This window comes from Coregonus clupeaformis, unplaced genomic scaffold (genome assembly GCF_020615455.1).
Source record: "Coregonus clupeaformis isolate EN_2021a unplaced genomic scaffold, ASM2061545v1 scaf0208, whole genome shotgun sequence".
Taxonomy (NCBI): Eukaryota; Metazoa; Chordata; class Actinopteri; order Salmoniformes; family Salmonidae; genus Coregonus; species Coregonus clupeaformis.
In genome coordinates, this window is record NW_025533663.1 from 127501 (window position 1) to 146604 (window position 19104).

A 19104-nucleotide genomic window follows, 5' to 3' on the forward strand; every position below is an offset into this window, starting at 1 on the left:
ACCGAACGTCAGCCCACCCTTCTGATTGGTTAACTCCAGCAGCCAATATGAGATGTTCTAAAACTGAACTGTTCAGTTTAAACTTTTTGATTTCTTTATTATTAAAGTTACATATCTTGAAAACTTGATTGCTGACAAGCAAAACATTTTTGGGACAATGTCAACAATGGACTAATGAAACAAACAACAAAAGCTAGTTTTTTGGGTGGAGTTTTCCTTTAAGACCGTCTCGGCTGTTGTCTCTGAACTGGGTATCCGGGACTGAACTGCTGAAGACTCATCTAGTGACTGAATGAGCTGGAAGGGGGAGGGACTAAGAGATGGATGTGGATATGCTGGGTAGATGGATGGAGTAATGAGGTGGATGTGGATATGCTGGGTAGATGGATGGAGTAATGAGGTGGATGTGGATATGCTGGGTAGATGGATGGATTAATGAGGTGGATATGCTGGGTAGATGGATGGAGTAATGAGGTGGATGTGGATATGCTGGGTAGATGGATGGAGTAATGAGGTGGATGTGGATATGCTGGGTAGATGGATGGAGTAATGAGGTGGATATGCTGGGTAGATGGATGGAGTAATGAGGTGGATGTGGATATGCTGGGTAGATGGATGGAGTAATGAGGTGGATGTGGATATGCTGGGTAGATGGATGGAGTAATGAGGTGGATGTGGATATGCTGGGTAGATGGATGGAGTAATGAGGTGGATGTGGATATGCTGGGTAGATGGATGGAGTAATGAGGTGGATGTGGATATGCTGGGTAGATGGACGGAGTAATGAGGTGGATGTGGATATGCTGGGTAGATGGATGGAGTAATGAGGTGGATATGCTGGGTAGATGGATGGAGTAATGAGGTGGATGTGGATATGCTGGGTAGATGGATGGAGTAATGAGGTGGATATGCTGGGTAGATGGATGGAGTAATGAGGTGGATATGCTGGGTAGATGGATGGAGTAATGAGGTGGATGTGGATATGCTGGGTAGATGGATGGAGTAATGAGGTGGATGTGGATATGCTGGGTAGATGGATGGAGTAATGACTGTTTTGACGAGGGGAAACTTCTGGGGTCCGAAGGATTGTTTGAGCTACTGCCACCCATCCAAGCTTTCACTTCTAGGGGGTAAAGGTTCATGTTAATATTTTAGTGTTGCCATCCCATCCAGACTTTCACTTCTAGGGGGTAAAGGTTCATGTTAATATTTTAGTGTTGCCATCCCATCCAGACTTTCACTTCTAGGGGGTAAAGGTTCATGTTAATATTTTAGTGTTGCCATCCCATCCAGACTTTCACTTCTAGGGGGTAAAGGTTCATGTTAATATTTTAGTGTTGCCATACATCCAGACTTTCACTTCTAGGGGGTAAAGGTTCATGTTAATATTTTAGTGTTGCCATACATCCAGACTTTCACTTCTAGGGGGTAAAGGTGCATGTTAATATTTTAGTGTCTAAATATAAATATCCTCTTCCTCTTTTGTCTCTGCTCACCTCTTCACGTGTCTTGTCCAATCAGCTAGTGGTACTGACATCAGAAGGGGAGGAGTTATTCCGTATCTCTCCGTGGGCCAAGTACTGTCACAGACATCCGGACTCCAACACCTACGACTGGATACACTGGGACCCTATCAGACCTTTCCTGGTATGTGCCGTGTGTGGGGGGTGAGCATGTGTGTCCTCTAGCATTGTGAGGAGTCTCAGACAGCGTCCTCCATTAATGAAGTACTATTACCATTTCACAGGCAGCCACACAGACAGACACCCTGATGTGAAGAAGCAGTGCTATGCAGCATGACGCTTTTGATGTTTGTGTTTCTAATGGACACATGTTTATGTAACGCTTAATAAAGGATACTCTCCTCTCCTCCTCCTCTCCTGTCATCCTATTTTCTCTTTTCTCATCCTATCTGCCTATCATGTCCCGTTCTCTCTCCTCTCCTCTACCCCTCTCCTCCTTCTCTACCCCTCTTACTCTCTCCCTCTGCTCTCCTCTCCTCCTCTCTTCCTCGCCTCTCTCCCTCTGCTCTCCTCTCTCTCTCTGCTCTCCTCTCTCCCTCTCCTCCTATCTCCCTCTCATCTCCCCTCCTATCTCCCTCTCCTCTCCTCCTCTCTCCCTCTCCTCTCCTCTCTCCCTCTGCTCTCATCTCCTCCTCATCCTCTCTCCCTCTGCTCTCCTCTCCCCGTCTGCTCTCCTCTCCTCCTCTCTCCTCTCTCCTCCTCTCTCCCTCTGCTCTCCTCTCCTCCTCTCTCCCTCTGCTCTCTCCCTCTGCTCTCTCCCTCTGCTCTCTCCCTCTGCTCTCTCCCTCTGCTCTCTCCCTCTCCTCTCTCCCTCTCCTCTCTCCCTCTGCTCTCCTCTCTCCATCTCCTCTCTCTTCTCTCCCTCTCCTCTCTCCTCTCTCCCTCTGCTCTCCTCCTCCTCCTCTCTCCCTCTGCTCTCCTCCTCCTCTCCCTCTGCTCTCCTCTCCTCCTCCTCTCTCCCTCTGCTCTCCTCCTCCTTCTCTCCCTCTCCTCTTCCCTCCTCTCTCCCTCTGCTCTCCTCCTCCTCCTCTCTCCCTCTGCTCTCCTCTCCTCCTCCTCTCTCCCTCTGCTCTCCTCCTCCTCTATCTCTCCCTCTGCTCTCCTCCTCCTCCTCCTCTCTCCCTCTGCTCTCCTCCTCCTCTCTCCCTCTGCTCAATTCCTCCTCCTCCTCTCTCCCTCTGCTCTCTCCCTCTGCTCTCCTCCTCCTCCTTTCTCCCTCTGCTCTCCTCCTCTCTCCCTCTGCTCTCCTCCTCCTCCTCTCTCCTCTGCTCTCCCTCCTCTCTCCCTCTGCTCTCCTCTCCTCCCTTTTCTCCCTCTGCTCTCCTCCTCCTCCTTTCTCCCTCTGCTCTCCTCCTCTCTACCTCTGCTCTCTCTCCTCCTTCCTCTGCTCTCTCCTCCTCTCCTTCCTCCTCCTCCTCCTCCTCTCTCCCTGCTCTCCCCTCCTCTCTCCCTCTGCTCTCCCTCCTCCTCTCTCCCCTGTCTCCTTCTCCTCTCCTCCTCTCCTCCTCCTCTCTCCCTCTCCTCCTCCTCCTCTCTCCCTCTCCTCCTCCCTCCTCTCTCCCTCTGCTCCTCCTCCTCCCTCTCTCTCCTCTCCCTCCTCTCTCCCTCTGCTCTCTCCCTCTGCTCTCCTCTCCCTCTCATCTCTCCCTCTCCCCTCCTCTCTCACCTCCTCTCTCCTTCTCCTCTCTCCCTCTGCTCTCCTCTCCTCCTCTCCTCCTCCTCTCTCCCTCTCCTCTCCTCCTCCTCTCTCCCTCTGCTCTCCTCTCCTCCTCTCTCCCTCTCCTCTCTCTTCTCTCCTCTCTCTTCTCTCCCTCTCCTCTCTCCTCTCTCCCTCTCCTCTTCCCCCCTCTCTCCCTCTGCTCTCCTCCTCCTCCTCTCTCCCTCTGCTCTCCTCTCCTCCTCCTCCTCCTCTCTCCCTCTGCTCTCCTCTCCTCCTCCTCCTCCTCTCTCCCTCTGCTCTCCTCCTCCTCCTCTCTCCCTCTCCTCTCCTCCTCCTCTCTCCCTCTCTCTCCCTCCTCCTCCTCTCTCCCTCCTCTCTCCCTCCTCCCCTCCCTCTCCTTCTCCTCTCCTCCTCCTCTCCCTCCTCCTCCTCTCCTCTCTCCCTCTTCCCTCCTCTCTCCTCTCCTCCTCTCTCTCCTCCTCTCTCTCCCTCTGCTCTCCTCCTCCTCCTCTCTCTCTCCTCCCTGCTTCCTCCTCCTCCTCCTCCCTCTGCTCTCTTCCTCTCTCTCCTCTCTCTCTCCTCTGCTCTCTCCCTCTGCTCTCCTCCTCCTCCTTTCTCCCTCTGCTTCTCCTCCCTTGCTCTCCTCCTCCTCCTCTCTCCCTCTGCTCTCCTCTCTCTCCTCTGCTCTCCTCCTCCTCCTCTCTCCCTCTCCTCCTCCTCCTCCTCTCTCCCTCTGCTCTCCTTCTCCTCTCTTCCTCTCCTCCTCCTCCTCTCTCCCTCTGCTCTCCTCTCCTCCTCCTCTCTCCCTCTGCTCTCCTCCTCCTCTATCTCTCCCTCTGCTCTCCTCCTCCTCCTCCTCTCTCCCTCTGCTCTCCTCCTCCTCTCTCCCTCTGCTCAATTCCTCCTCCTCCTCTCTCCCTCTGCTCTCTCCCTCTGCTCTCCTCCTCCTCCTTTCTCCCTCTGCTCTCCTCCTCTCTCCCTCTGCTCTCCTCCTCCTCCTCTCTCCCTCTGCTCTCCTCCTCTCTCCCTCTGCTCTCCTCTCCTCCTTTCTCCCTCTGCTCTCCTCCTCCTCCTTTCTCCCTCTGCTCTCCTCCTCTCTACCTCTGCTCTCCTCTCCTCCTCTCTCCCTCTGCTCTCCTCTCCTCTCCCTCTGCTCTCCTCCTCCTCTCTCCTCTCCCCTCCTCCTCTCTCTCCCTCTGCTCTCCTCCTCCTCTCTCCCTCTGCTCTCCTCCTCCTCTCTCCCTCTGCTCTCCTTCTCCTCCTCTCTCCCTCTCCTCCTCCTCCTCTCTCCCTCTCCTCCTCCTCCTCTCTCCCTCTGCTCCTCCTCCTCTCCCCCTCTGCTCTCCTCTCCTCCTCTCTCCCTCTGCTCTCTCCCTCTGCTCTCCTCTCCCTCTCATCTCTCCCTCTCCCCTCCTCTCTCACCTCCTCTCTCCTTCTCCTCTCTCCCTCTGCTCTCCTCTCCTCCTCTCCTCCTCCTCTCTCCCTCTCCTCTCCTCCTCCTCTCTCCCTCTCCTCTCCTCTCCTCCTCTCTCTCTCTCTCTCCCTTCTCTCCTCTCTCTCTCCTCTCTCCTCTCCTTCTTCCTCTCTCCTCTGCTCTCTCCTCCTCCTCTCTCCCTCTGCTCTCCTCCTCCTCCTCCTCTCTCCCTCTGCTCTCCTCTCCTCCTCCTCCCTCCTCTCCCTCTGCTCTCCTCCTCCTCCTCTCTCCTCTCTTCTCTCCCTCTCCTCCTCCTCCTCCTCTCTCCCTCTGCTCTCCTCCTCCTCTCTCCCTCTGCTCTCCTTCTCCTCTCTTCCTCTCCTCCTCCTCCTCCTCCTCCTCTCTCCCTCTGCCCTCCTCTCCTTCTCCCCTCCTCCTCTCCTCCTCCTCCTCTCTCCCTCTGCTCTCCTCCTCTTTCCCTCTGCTCTCCTCCTCCTCCTCCTCTCTCCCTCTGCTCTCCTCCTCCTCTCTCCCTCTGCTCAATTCCTCCTCCTCCTCTCTCCCTCTGCTCTCTCCCTCTGCTCTCCTCCTCCTCCTTTCTCCCTCTGCTCTCCTCCTCTCTCCCTCTGCTCTCCTCCTCCTCCTCTCTCCCTCTGCTCTCCTCCTCTCTCCCTCTGCTCTCCTCCTCCTCCTCTCTCCCTCTCCTCCTCCTCCTCCTCTCTCCCTCTGCTCTCCTTCTCCTCTCTTCCTCTCCTCCTCCTCCTCTCTCCCTCTGCCCTCCCCTCCTCCTCCTCTCTCCCTCTGCTCTGCTCTCCTCTCTCCCTCTGCTCTCCTTCTCCTCTCTTCCTCTCCTCCTCCTCCTCTCTCCCTCTGCCCTCCCCTCCTCCTCCTCTCTCCCTCTGCTCTGCTCTCCTCTCTCCCTCTGCTCTCCTCTCCTCCTCCTCCTCTCTCCCTCCTTTCCTCCTCATCATCTTCTGTTGTGTCAGGTTTTTAGACAGACACACAGACCCAGACAGAACCAGTTGGTCATCAAAGCAGTTTGATATTCCCTGTGGGATCCACGCTTACCTCTTCTCCTAAAACTAACCTCACTCACTCACTCTTTCATTCTCTATTCTCTCTCTCTATTCTCTCTCCTCTCTCTTTCAATGCTCTCCTTTGCTCCTTCCCACCTTCTCTCCCTCCTAGCTCTCCATGACTTACCTCTTCTCCTCAAACTAACCTCTCTCTCATTCATCTCCCCCTCTCCTTCTCTCCTTCTTTCCATCCGTCTCTCTCCTCCACTCTTCTTCTGTTGGTGATGTAAGCTGGGCTTGGGTGTCCTGGAGGATATAACAGATGAAACATTTCTGCTCCAGTGTTTTAGAAACGGTGTGAAGCGTTGTCTCAGTCCCTGTCGTACCAGTGTGTGAAGCCTAGCCTGATACAAGGCTCCTGTGGCTTCACTACCTTTCTGTTGAACAAATGTTTGTTTGTCAGTGTTTCTTTCTTAGCTCCTCTCCTCTCCTCTCCTCTCCTCTCCTCTCCTCCTCCTCTCCTCTCCTCTCCTCTCCTCTCCTCTCCTCTCCTCTCCTCTCCTCTCCTCTCCTCTCCTCTCCTCTCCTCTCCTCTCCTCTCCTCTGCAGCACCAACACACCCGTCCTAAGCGTCCCAGGTCTCTGCGTATATATGAGTCTCACGTTGGCATCGCCTCACCAGAGGAAGAGATCGCCACCTACACCAACTTCACCCTCAACGTCCTGCCCAAGATCAAAGACCTGGGTGAGTATGGAAACGGCAATGCCAAGTCCTCCATGACAGAAGACACCAAAAAGGCTGTTTATCCAGAGATAGTGGGTTAGCCGCAGTCCTCTCCACATTAAGTCTATGTAGTGACTCCTGAGTGGCGCAGTGGTCTAAGGCACTGCATCACAGTGCTAACTGTGCCACTAGAGATCCTGGTTCGAATCCAGGCTCTGTCGCAGCCGGCCGCGACCGGGAGACTCATGGGCGGCACACAATTGGCCCAGCGTCGTCCAGGGTAGGGGAGGGAATGGCCGGCAGGGATGTAGCTCAGTTGATAGAGCATGGCGTTTGCAACGTCAGGGTTGTGGGTTCGATTCCCACGTGGGGCAAGTATAAAAAAATATATATATGTATTCACTAACTGTAAGTCGCTCTGGATAAGAGCGTCTGCTAAATGACTAAAATGTAAATGTAAAATGTAGATGGTTGGTAACAGAAGACACACATTGTCTACCGTTTATCCACAAACTTTCCCAGACCGTTACTCGATGTTCATTTTGCATCAGGACATGAGCTGTAGCTGCATAACAGTCGGACCCTATAATGGGAAGTTAGGAAGGGGAAGATGACTGGAGAGGGGGACAGAGGGGAGGAGAGTACTGTAGCATTTATCCCAGGTCATAAGAAACAACAACAACATATTAAGACACCATAAAGGCACATGCACCATAGTATCCCTAACAGAATAGTCTGATTCCAGTGCCAGTTTTCTTCTCTGGAGGGAAAACAAGCACCGCGGTTCACAACAGGAAGACATCATAAAACACCTCATCAATTACACTCATTAAAAAGCATTATGGCTGTGGGGTAAAAATGACCGTCTAAATCCGTGGAACATCTTGGCCGGATGAACCTGATATCGAAGCTGCTCCTGGGATTGACTGTCTGTCCCCACCCTGAGCGTTGGTTCATCATGCAGAGGCCCTAGAGAAGACAGATTTAGACATCGAATATATCTTAGCAGTTCCAGTTCAAGGGAGTGGTTTTTTGGGCGGTCAATCTCGGTAACCGGGTCCCCCCCGCCATTCAAGCCTAGTCAAGAACTGCAATGCTGCTGGGTTTTTCCACACTCAACGGTTTCCCGTCTGTATCAAGAATGGTCCCACCCACCCACCCAAAGAACATCCAGCCAACTTGACACAGCTGTGGGGAAGCATTGGAGTCAACATGGGCCAGCATCCCTGTGGAACACTTTCGACACCTTGTAAAGTCCACGCCCAACAAACTGAGGCTGTTCTGAGGGTCGAAAGGGGAACTCATTATTAGGAAGGTGTTCTTAATGTTTTGTATACTCAGTGTATACAGGGAATAGGATGCCATTGGGGACGCAGTCTGTATCTAATGGTGTTTAGCAGGAGTATGGTTTCATCTCCCTAATGGACAGGCAGTCTGTATCTAATGGTGTTTAGCAGGAGTATGGTTTCATCTCCCTAATGGACAGGCAGTCTGTATCTAATGGTGTTTAGCAGGAGTATGGTTTCATCTCCCTAATGGACAGGCAGTCTGTATCTAATGGTGTTTAGCAGGAGTATGGTTTCATCTCCCTAATGGACAGGCCACTACAGTGAACTCCACTCTGAAGGGTTATGGTTACATGGTTTCATCTCAATTAGTGCGAAATAAGTTTCCTTCTCCATTTCCTCTCTCTCTCAAATAGCACCCTGTTCCCTCCTGATTTTTAAAAGTAAATCACGAAATAGGAAATAGGGAGCGGTGTGGGTGAGGCATTGACACCCTCACCCTGAGCCCTGTTAGACACCCTCACCCTGAGCCCTGTTAGACACCCTCACCCTGAGCCCTGTTAGACACCCTCACCCTGAGCCCTGTTAGACACCCTCACCCTGAGCCCTGTTAGACACCATCACCCTGAGCCCTGTTAGACACCATCACCCTGAGCCCTGTTAGACACCATCACCCTGAGCCCTGTTAGACACCCTCACCCTGAGCCCTGTTAGACACCCTCACCCTGAGCCCTGTTAGACACCCTCACCCTGAGCCCTGTTAGACACCCTCACCCTGAGCCCTGTTAGACACCCTCACCCTGAGCCCTGTTAGACACCCTCACCCTGAGCCCTGTTAGACACCATCACCCTGAGCCCTGTTAGACACCATCACCCTGAGCCCTGTTAGACACCCTCACCCTGAGCCCTGTTAGACACCCTCACCCTGAGCCCTGTTAGACACCCTCACCCTGAGCCCTGTTAGACACCCTCACCCTGAGTCCTGTTAGACACCCTCACCCGGAGCCCTGTTAGACACCATCACCCTGAGCCCTGTTAGACACCCTCACCCTGAGCCCTGTTAGACACCCTCACCCTGAGCCCTGTTAGACACCCTCACCCCTGAGCCCTGTTAGACACCCTCACCCTGAGCCCTGTTAGACACCATCACCCTGAGCCCTGTTAGACACCCTCACCCTGAGCCCTGTTAGACACCATCACCCTGAGCCCTGTTAGACACCCCTCACCCTGAGCCCTGTTAGACACCCTCACCCTGAGCCCTGTTAGACACCCCTCACCCTGAGCCCTGTTAGACACCCTCACCCCTGAGCCCTGTTAGACACCATCACCCTGAGCCCTGTTAGACACCATCACCCTGAGCCCTGTTAGACACCCTCACCCTGAGCCCTGTTAGACACCCTCACCCTGAGCCCTGTTAGACACCCTCACCCTGAGCCCTGTTAGACACCCTCACCCTGAGCCCTGTTAGACACCATCACCCTGAGCCCTGTTAGACACCATCACCCTGAGCCCTGTTAGACACCCTCACCCTGAGCCCTGTTAGACACCCTAACCCTGAGTCCTGTTAGACACCCTCACCCGGAGCCCTGTTAGACACCCTCACCCGGAGCCCTGTTAGACACCCTCACCCGGAGCCCTGTTAGACACCCTCACCCGGAGCCCTGTTAGACACCCTCACCCGGAGCCCTGTTAGACACCCTCACCCTGAGCCCTGTTAGACACCCTCACCCTGAGCCCTGTTAGACACCCTCACCCTGAGCCCTGTTAGACACCCTCACCCTGAGCCCTGTTAGAGGTTGGGGTTCAGGACTGTTGCTTGGAGCTCACAGCAGGGTCTAAGACGACCCCATACTGCGCGTGCACACAGACACACACACACACACACACACACACATAGACACACACATAGACACACACATAGACACACACACACACACACACACACACACACACACACACACACACACACACACACACACACACACACACACACACACACCGGGTGTTAGAGCACAGCTAAGCCCAGGGGGACTTGGTAGGGAGTCCACCCTTGGAGGGATAAATGTCAGAAAGGGATGCCCTCTCTCTCTCTCTCTCTCTCTCTCTCTCTCTCTCTCTCTCTCTCTCTCTCTCTCTCTCTCTCTCTCTCTCTCTCTCTCTCTCTCTCTCTCTCTCTCTCTCTCTCTCTCTCTCTCTCTCTCTCTCTCTCTCTCTCTCTCTCTCTCTCTCTCTCTCTCTCTGTCTCTCTGTCTCTCTGTCTCTCTGTCTCTCTCCTATCTGTGTGAGCGCTGCAGGGGAAAGGCTGGCCATGCTGCAACAGTAGGAAACATTATCTCTGTTAGCCTCCTTATCTCAGCCCTGTCTAAAACCCAGAACAGTTGTGCTGTTTAACTCCTTAACAGCGTGGAGTAGGGAGGTATTTCATTTAGCAACACGCTGTGAATACCCACCATACACCTTCTCCATTCAATTCCATCTGAATTATAACGGGTTAATGTCTTTGTCAGGTTATAACTGGTTATGTCTTTATTTCAGGTTATAACTGGTTATAATGTCTCTGTCAGGTTATAACTGTGTCCAGTTGATGGCCATCATGGAGCACGCATACTATGGCAGCTTTGGATACCAGGTCACCAACTTCTTTGCTGCCTCCAGGTAACTCACACACTCTCACACACACACACACACACTCTCACTCACACACACACACAGCCTTAGATTCACATATGCACGCATGCTTCACACACACATTCCATTTCCTTTATATTTTCCTTTGCCGAGAAAAATAGTGATTCCTTGCACTAGGTTAATAGATAAAGCAGATGGCGTTCTTCATTTCGCCTGTTGCATATTTGTTTTATTGTGAAGCCGTTCCCCAAAGCAGCTGATTGAGCCAGCATGAAGGTTTTCCCCAAAGCAGCTGATTGAGCCAGCATGAAGGCCTTTTCCCAAAGCAGCTGATTGAGCCAGCATGAAGCCGTTCCCCAAAGCAGCTGATTGAGCCAGCATGAAGCCGTTCCCCAAAGCAGCTGATTGAGCCAGCATGAAGGCTTTCCCCAAAGCAGCTGATTGAGCCAGCATGAAGGCTTTCCCCAAAGCAGCTGATTGAGCCAGCATGAAGGCTTTCCCCAAAGCAGCTGATTGAGCCAGCATGAAGGCTTTCCCCAAAGCAGCTGATTGAGCCAGCATGAAAGCCTTCCCCAAAGCAGCTGATTGAGCCAGCATGAAGGCCTTTCCCCAAAGCAGCTGAATGAGCCAGCATGAAGGCTTTCCCCAAAGCAGCTGATTGAGCCAGTCACATGGTGTGGTTGTTTACAAAGAGCAAACGGAAGCTTTAGTGACGTGACGTTCCACTGTTGTTCAAGAGAGGTGATCAAGTTACACTTGAGATTCACTACTAATGTTTTCCTGCTAAATATCTTATAACTAACTGTAAGTTAGCTATCTAAGATGTGCCAAATAAATTATCTCCTGCTCAGGGCTCCAGCTGTGCATTTGGTTTGCTAAGTGGCTAGCTAAGTGGCTAAGCTAATTGCCAGATCAAGCTTCTTAGTTCCAGCAGAGACATTCAACCCCCTCCTTGATCAACATCCCTGTTGTCTAATAGTTGTTTTTTTGTGTGTAGCAAGCCTTTTGAGATAGTTGTACTACTTTATGAGCTGGGGTGTCTGTCCTTGCAATTAGTTTATGTTCGCTTGCACTAATTAGCGTTTTATATTTTAATGTTTGGAAAGAAATAGTGCCCCCTTGTGTGTGCACTGCCGGTAATACCGTATACCCCGGTATGGTATCGGAACGGTATGAAAAATCTGGATAGTGCGCGACCCTAATTTGAGCATGTTCACAGCGTGGTAGGGAGAAAGGAGGAGGAGAGGAGAGCAGAGGGAGAGAGGAGGAGAGCAGAGGGAGAGAGGAGGAGAGCAGAGGGAGAGAGGAGCATGTGCACGGGTTCGCTACACCCTGTTCACAGCGTGGTAGCCTGGGCACCAAAACAGCGGAGAAGTTGAGCCTCAGCGTGGTAGCCTGGGCACCAAAACAGCCTCGCACTCTCACAGCTCTTAGTGGTTGCGGAAATTGACACAGTTTGCTGATTTACTTTCTGCATCTACAGTGAGGGGGGAAAAAAAGTATTTGATCCCCTGCTGATTTTGTACGTTTTGCCCACTGACAAAGAAATGATCAGTCTATAATTTTAATGGTAGGTTTATTTGAACAGTAAGAGACAGAATAACAACAAAAAAATCCAGAAAAAAATGCATGTCAAAAATGTTATAAGTTGATTTGCATTTTAATGAGGGAAATAAGTATTTGACCCCTCTGCAAAACAGTACTTAGTACTTGGTGGCAAAACCCTTGTTGGCAATCACAGAGGTCAGACGTTTCTTGTAGTTGGCCACCTGGTTTGCACACATCTTGCAAATCTTCTCCAAGTAATTAAGGTTTCGAGGCTGACGTTTGGCAAATCTAACCTTCAGCTCACTCCACAGATTTTCTATGGGATTAAGGTCAGTCGCTCTGGATAAGAGCGTCTGCTAAATGACAAAAAAAAAAAAAAAAAAAAGGTCTGGAGACTGGCTAGGCCACTCCAGGACCTTAATGTGCTTCTTCTTGAGCCACTCCTTTGTTGCCTTGGCCGTGTGTTTTGGGTCATTGTCATGCAGGATTACCCATCCACGACCCATTTTCAATGCCCTGGCTGAGGGAAGGAGGTTCTCACCCAAGATTTGACGGTACATGGCCCCATCCATCGTCCCTTTGATGCGGTAACGTTGTCCTGACCCTTAGCAGAAAAACACCCCCAAAGCATAATGTTTCCACCTCCATGTTTGACGGTGGGGATGGTGTTCTTGGGGTCATAGGCAGCATTCCTCCTCCTCCAAACACGGCGAGTTGAGTTGATACCAAAGAGCTCGATTTTGGTCTCATCTGACCACAACACTTTCACCCAGTTCTCCTCTGAATCATTCAGATGTTAATTGGCAAACTTCAGATGGCCCTGTATATGTGCTTTCTTGAGCAGGGGGACCTTGCGGGCGCTGCAGGATTTCAGTCCTTCACGGCGTGAGATCTTGCATGGAGCCCCAGGCCGAGAGAGATTGACAGTTATTTTGTGTGTCTTCCATTTGCGAATAATCGAACCAACTGTTGTCACCTTCTCACCAAGCTGCTTGGCAATGGTCTTGTAGCCCATTCCAGCCTTGTGTAGGTCTACAATCTTGTCCCTGACATCCTTGGAGAGCTCTTTGGTCTTGGCCATGGTGGAGAGTTTGGAATCTGATTGATTGATTTCTTCTGTGGACAGGTGTCTTTTATACAGGTAACAAACTGAGATTAGGAGCATTCCCTTTAAGAGTGTGCTCCTAATCTCAGCTCGTTACCTGTATAAAAGACACCTGGGAGCCAGAAATCTTTCTGATTAAGAGGGGGTCAAATACTTATTTCCCTCATTAAAACGCAAATTAATTTATAACATTTTTGACATGCGTTTTTCTGGATTTTTTTGTTGTTTTTCTGTCTCTCACTGTTCAAATAAACATACCATTAAAATTATAGACTGATGATTTATTTGTCAGTGGGCAAACGTACAAAATCAGCAGGGGATCAAATACTTTTTTCCCTCACTGTACATCATATCTCACTGTACATCATATCACTGAGTCTACCTTTGAATGTGGTGGTGTGGATGTGATTGTGGCAATAACTAAATGCTTTTCACTTTGTCTGTGTTAAACAATCTCTCTCTCTCTCTCTCTCTATTGAAGAGCTTTATTGGCATGGGAAACGTATGTTAACATTGCCAAAGCAAGTGATGTAGTAAACAAAAGTGAAATAAATATTAACAGTAAACATTACACTCAGAAGTTTCAAAAGAATAAAGACATTTCAAATGTCATATTATGTCTATATACAGTGTTGTAATGATGTGCAAATAGTTAAAGTACAAATGGGAAAATAAATAAACATAAATATGGGTTGTATTTACAATGGTGTTTGTTCTTCACTGGTTGCCCTTTTCTTGTGGCAACAGGTCACAAATCTTGCAGCTGTGATGGCACACTGTGGTTTTTCACCCAGTAGATAAGGGAGTTTATCAAAATTGGGTTTGTTTTCTAATTCTTTGTGGATCGCTGTAATCTAAGGGAAATATGTGTCTCTAAAATGGTCATACATTTGGCAGGAGGTTAGGAAGTGCAGCTCAGTTTCCAACCCATTTTGTGGGCAGCATGCACATAGCCTGTCTTCTCTTGAGAGCCAGGTCTGCCTATGGCGGCCTTTCTCAATAGCAAGGCTATGCTCACTGAGTCTGTACATAGTCAAAGCTTTCCTTAAGTTTGGGTCAGTCACAGTGGTCAGGTATTCTGCCACTGTGTACTCTCTGTTTAGGGCCAAATAGCATTCTAGTTTGCGCTGTTTTTTTGTTTGTTCTTTCCAATGTGTCAAGTAATTCTTTCTTTTCTCATGATTTGGTTGGGTCTAATTGTGTTGTTGTCCTGGGGCTCTGTGGGGTCTGTTTGTGTTTGTGAACAGAGCCCCAGGACCAGCTTGCTTAGGGGACTCTTCTCCAAGTTCATCTCTCTGTAGGTGATGGCTTTGTTATGGAAGGTTTGGGAATCGCTTCCGTTTAAGTGGTTATATAATTTAGTCTCCCTCTCTCATATTTACACACACAGATTAGTAACAGTAATACATATTGAAGTTTAAAACACAGAAAGAAGAGCGAAACAATAACTTAATGCTTTTCCCTTTGTCATTAAATGATAGTGTGAGCCTCACGCTACAAAACAACTACTAAAAACCACTCACTGTGCTACTACACCAGACAGTACTGTAATCTGACTGTAAACACATTAACATTTCATCTGGTAATAATATAGTAACACATGTTCTGTCTTCACTCTCTCTTGGAGGGAAAATATCAAGGGAGAGTAGAGAGGGGGAGGTAGGTTTGGGGAGAGGGGGGAGGTAGGTTTGGGGAGAGGGGGAGGTAGGTTTGGGGAGAGGGGGGAGGTAGGTTTGGGGAGAGGGGGGAGGGTAGGTTGTGGAGAGGGGGGAAGGTAGGTTGGGGAGAGGGGGGAAGGTAGGTTGGGGAGAGGGGGGAAGGTAGGTTGGGGAGAGGGGGGAAGGTAGGTTGGGGAGAGAGGGGGAAGATAGGTTGGGGGAGAGGGGGAAGGTAGGTTGGGGGAGACAGGGGAAGGTAGGTTGGGGAGAGGGGGGGAGGTAGGTTGGGGAGAGAGGGGGAAGGTAGGTTGGGGAGAGGGGGGAGGTAGGTTGGGGAGACAGGGGGAGGTAGGTTGGGGGAGAGAGGGGGAAGGTAGGTTGGGGGAGAGAGGGGGAAGGTAGGTTGGGGAGAGGGGGAGGTAGGTTGGGGAGAGGGGGGAAGGTAGGTTGGGGAGAGAGGGGGAAGGTAGGTTGGGGAGAGGGGGAGGTAGGTTGGGGGAGAGGGGGGAGGTAGGTTTGGGGGAGAGGGGGAGGGTAGGTTGGGGAGAGGGGGAAGGTAGGTTGTGGAGAGGGGGAAGGTAGGTTGTGGAGAGGGGGAAGGTAGGTTGGGGAGAGGGGGGAAGGTAGGTTGGGGAGAGGGGGAAGGTAGGTTGGGGAGAGGGGGGAAGGTAGGTTGGGGAGAGAGGGGGAAGGTAGGTTGGGGAGAGGGGGAAGGTAGGTTGGGGAGAGGGGGGAAGGTAGGTTGGGGAGAGAGGGGGAAGGTAGGTTGGGGGAGAGAGGGGGAAGGTAGGTTGGGGGAGACAGGGGGAAGGTAGGTTGGGGGAGAGGGGGGGAAGGTAGGTTGGGGAGAGGGGGAAGGTAGGTTGGGGAGAGAGGGGGAAGGTAGGTTGGGGAGAGGGGGAGGTAGGTTGGGGAGACAGGGGGAAGGTAGGTTGGGGGAGAGAGGGGGAAGGTAGGTTGGGGGAGAGAGGGGGAAGGTAGGTTGGGGAGAGGGGGAGGTAGGTTGGGGAGAGGGGGGAGGTAGGTTGGGGAGAGGGGGGAAGGTAGGTTGGGGAGAGGGGGGAGGTAGGTTGGGGAGAGGGGGGAAGGTAGGTTGGGGAGAGGGGGAAGGTAGGTTGGGGGAGAGAGGGGGAAGGTAGGTTGGGGAGAGGGGGGAGGTAGGTTGGGGGAGAGGGGGGAGGTAGGTTGGGGGGACAGGGGAAGGTAGGTTGGGGGGACAGGGGAAGGTAGGTTGGGGGAGAGAGGGGGAAGGTAGGTTGGGGAGAGGGGGAAGGTAGGTTGGGGAGAGGGGGGAGGTAGGTTGGGGAGAGGGGGGAAGGTAGGTTGGGGGAGAGAGGGGAAGGTAGGTTGGGGAGAGGGGGAGGTAGGTTGGGGAGACAGGGGGAAGGTAGGTTGGGGGAGAGAGGGGGAAGGTAGGTTGGGGGAGAGAGGGGGAAGGTAGGTTGGGGAGAGGGGGAGGTAGGTTGGGGAGAGGGGGGAAGGTAGGTTGGGGAGAGAGGGGGAAGGTAGGGTTGGGGGAGAGAGGGGAAGGTAGGTTGGGGAGAGGGGGAGGTAGGTTGGGGAGACAGGGGGAAGGTAGGTTGGGGGAGAGAGGGGGGAGGTAGGTTGAGAGAGGGGGGAAGGTAGGTTGGGGAGACAGGGGGAAGGTAGGTTGGGGGAGAGAGGGGGGGAGGTAGGTTGGAGAGAGGGGGAAGGTAGGTTGGGGAGAGGGGGGAAGGTAGGTTGGGGAGAGGGGGAAGGTAGGTTGGGGAGAGGGGGAAGGTAGGTTGGGGGGAGAGAGGGGGAAGGTAGGTTGGGGAGAGGGGGGAGGTAGGTTGGGGAGACAGGGGAAAGGTAGGTTGGGGGAGAGAGGGGGAGGTAGGTTGGGGAGACAGGGGAAGGTAGGTTGGGGAGAGAGAGGGGAGGTAGGTTGGGGAGACAGGGGAAGGTAGGTTGGGGGAGAGAGGGGGAAGGTAGGTTGGGGAGAGGGGGAGGTAGGTTGGGGGAGGGGGAAGGTAGGTTGGGGAGAGAGGGGGAAGGTAGGTTGGGGGAGAGAGGGGGAAGGTAGGTTGGGGAGAGGGGGAGGTAGGTTGGGGAGACAGGGGAAGGTAGGTTGGGGGAGAGAGGGGGAAGGTAGGTTGGGGAGAGGGGGAGGTAGGTTGGGGAGAGGGGGGAAGGTAGGTTGGGGAGAGGGGGGAGGTAGGTTGGGGAGAGAGGGGAAGGTAGGTTGGGGAGAGAGGGGGAAGGTAGGTTGGGGAGAGGGGGAGGTAGGTTGGGGAGACAGGGGGAAGGTAGGTTGGGGGAGAGAGGGGGAAGGTAGGTTGGGGAGAGGGTGGAGGTAGGTTGGGGAGAGGGGGGAAGGTAGGTTGGGGAGAGAGGGGGAAGGTAGGTTGGGGAGAGGTAAGGTAGCAGAGAGGGGGAAGGTAAAAAGGTAGCACAATGTATCCCCCATGTGGCAGTATGTATCCCCCATGTAGCAGTATGTATCCCCCATGTAGCAGTATGTATCCCCCATGTAGCAGTATGTATCCTCCATGTAGCAGTATGTATCCTCCATGTAGCAGTATGTATCCTCCATTATCCCCCATGTAGCAGTATGTATCCCCTATGCTGCGTGAGGAGAATTGGTCTGTGGGAGGGGAGTTGATTTCCTGGTCAAGGCTGTGAATCGGAGGTCTTTATTCTAGAGCTATAGAGCTTATAGAGTTGATTTCCTGGTCAAGGCTGTGAATCGGAGGCTGCAGGTAGCTTAGTGGTTAAGAGCTTTGTGCCAGTAACCGAAAGGTCGCTGGTTCTAATCCCCGAGCCGACTAGGTGAAAAATCTGTCGATGTGCCCTTGAGCAAGGCACTTAACCATAATTGCTCCTGTAAGTCGCTCTGGATAAGAGCGTCTGCTAAATGACTAAAATGTAAATGTAATGTAAATGTCTTTATTCTAGAGCTGTAGAATATACCTTTTGTTATATTTCTCTCTCTAAAATGTTTATTCTGTTCTACTGCCTTTACATTCACTGTAAGTTTGTATTCTTTCTTATTGTTTTTGCATCGTGGAGAAGGAACCTGCCAGTAAGCATTTCATTGGACGATGTATACCATGCGTATCCCGTACATACGACTAATACAACATAACTCTCTTTCTCTCTCCATGATCTCTCAAGATGCTTTCAAGAAAAGAATATGTACTTTACTAATGTTTACCCCTCCCCCTCCTCCCCCCCCCCCAGTCGGTTCGGCACCCTGAGGACCTGAAGAGGTTGGTGGATACCGCCCACTCTTTGGGGATCACCGTCCTATTGGATGTGGTCCATAGCCACGCCTCCAGTAACACTGCTGATGGTCTGAATAAGTTTGACGGGACCGACTCCTGCTTCTTCCACTCTGGAGCTAGGGGAAACCACCTACAGTGGGGCTCACGCCTCTTCAACTACCAGAGGTTTTGGCACGCACGCACGCACGCACACACGCACACAGTGTGTCCTAACTCAAGCTAACCTAACTCTTACCCCAGACCATGGCCCCAAACTCACTAGACGTGTTGGACGGTCGCTCATTTAACCCTAAAAGCACCAACACCGGTAACTTTTGACCCCAAATGGTCTAACGTTTTTGATTTCCATCAGAAATGTAAGGACTTTGTCAAGAATCTAGTTATGAAGGGGCAACCACCTATAGCTAAACACATTTTAAAAAAACAATTCTAATACGTATTTAGCTTCTACGGAGTTGAGTCTAATCTTTCAGATGCAACTGGAACTGAGTTGATAGCCCATACGTTCTAATGTTAGAGCTAAACGTCTGATGGCACCGGCGCCCATATCAACTATACTCCCATATCGGAGGCCATTGGTATGTCAGATTAGCTAAATCGCCAATTTCTCAGCCTCTTGAGTATCACAGAAACACAACACTTTGAATGAATAACAGATCATTGTTCATAACAAGTGCCTATGGATGAAATGAATCAAAAATATCTGTTAAAAACATCTGAAAATGTGGAAACATCAAATTTGACTATAAATGTGTGAAAATGTTCAAATATATGCTTATTTGGGGGAATTGAAACCTTGGTTACTTGTGTTACAAAATGTTAAAATTAAAGTGTTACTGTTTGACAGTCTTTTTGCTGCCATTTCTAATGTGGGTAAAAAATAAACCATGTTGGTGTTTTTAGGGTTCTAAATATGTTGGCGTTTTTAGGGTTCTAAATATGTTGGCGTTTTTAGGGTTCTAAATATGTTGGCGTTTTTAGGGTTCTAAATATGTTGGCGTTTTTAGGGTTCTAAATATGTTGGTGTTTTTAGGGTTCTAAATATGTTGGCGTTTTTAGGGTTCTAAATATGTTGGCGTTTTTAGGGTTCTAAATATGTTGGCGTTTTTAGGGTTCTAAATATGTTGGCGCTTTTAGGGTTCTAAATATGTTGGTGTTTTTAGGGTTCTAAATATGTTGGTGTTTTTAGGGTTCTAAATATGTTGGCGTTTTTAGGGTTCTAAATATGTTGGCGTTTTTAGGGTTAAGTATGTAAATCCCTGTTTGTTCCAAATGATGTGGCTGAACTATTAGA

General features: G+C 51.1%; 1 pseudogene; it reads left to right on the top strand.

The window, feature by feature from the left end:
- Nucleotides 1-19104, top strand: part of LOC121542056 — a 205191-nt pseudogene that overhangs the window by 47781 nt on the left and 138306 nt on the right.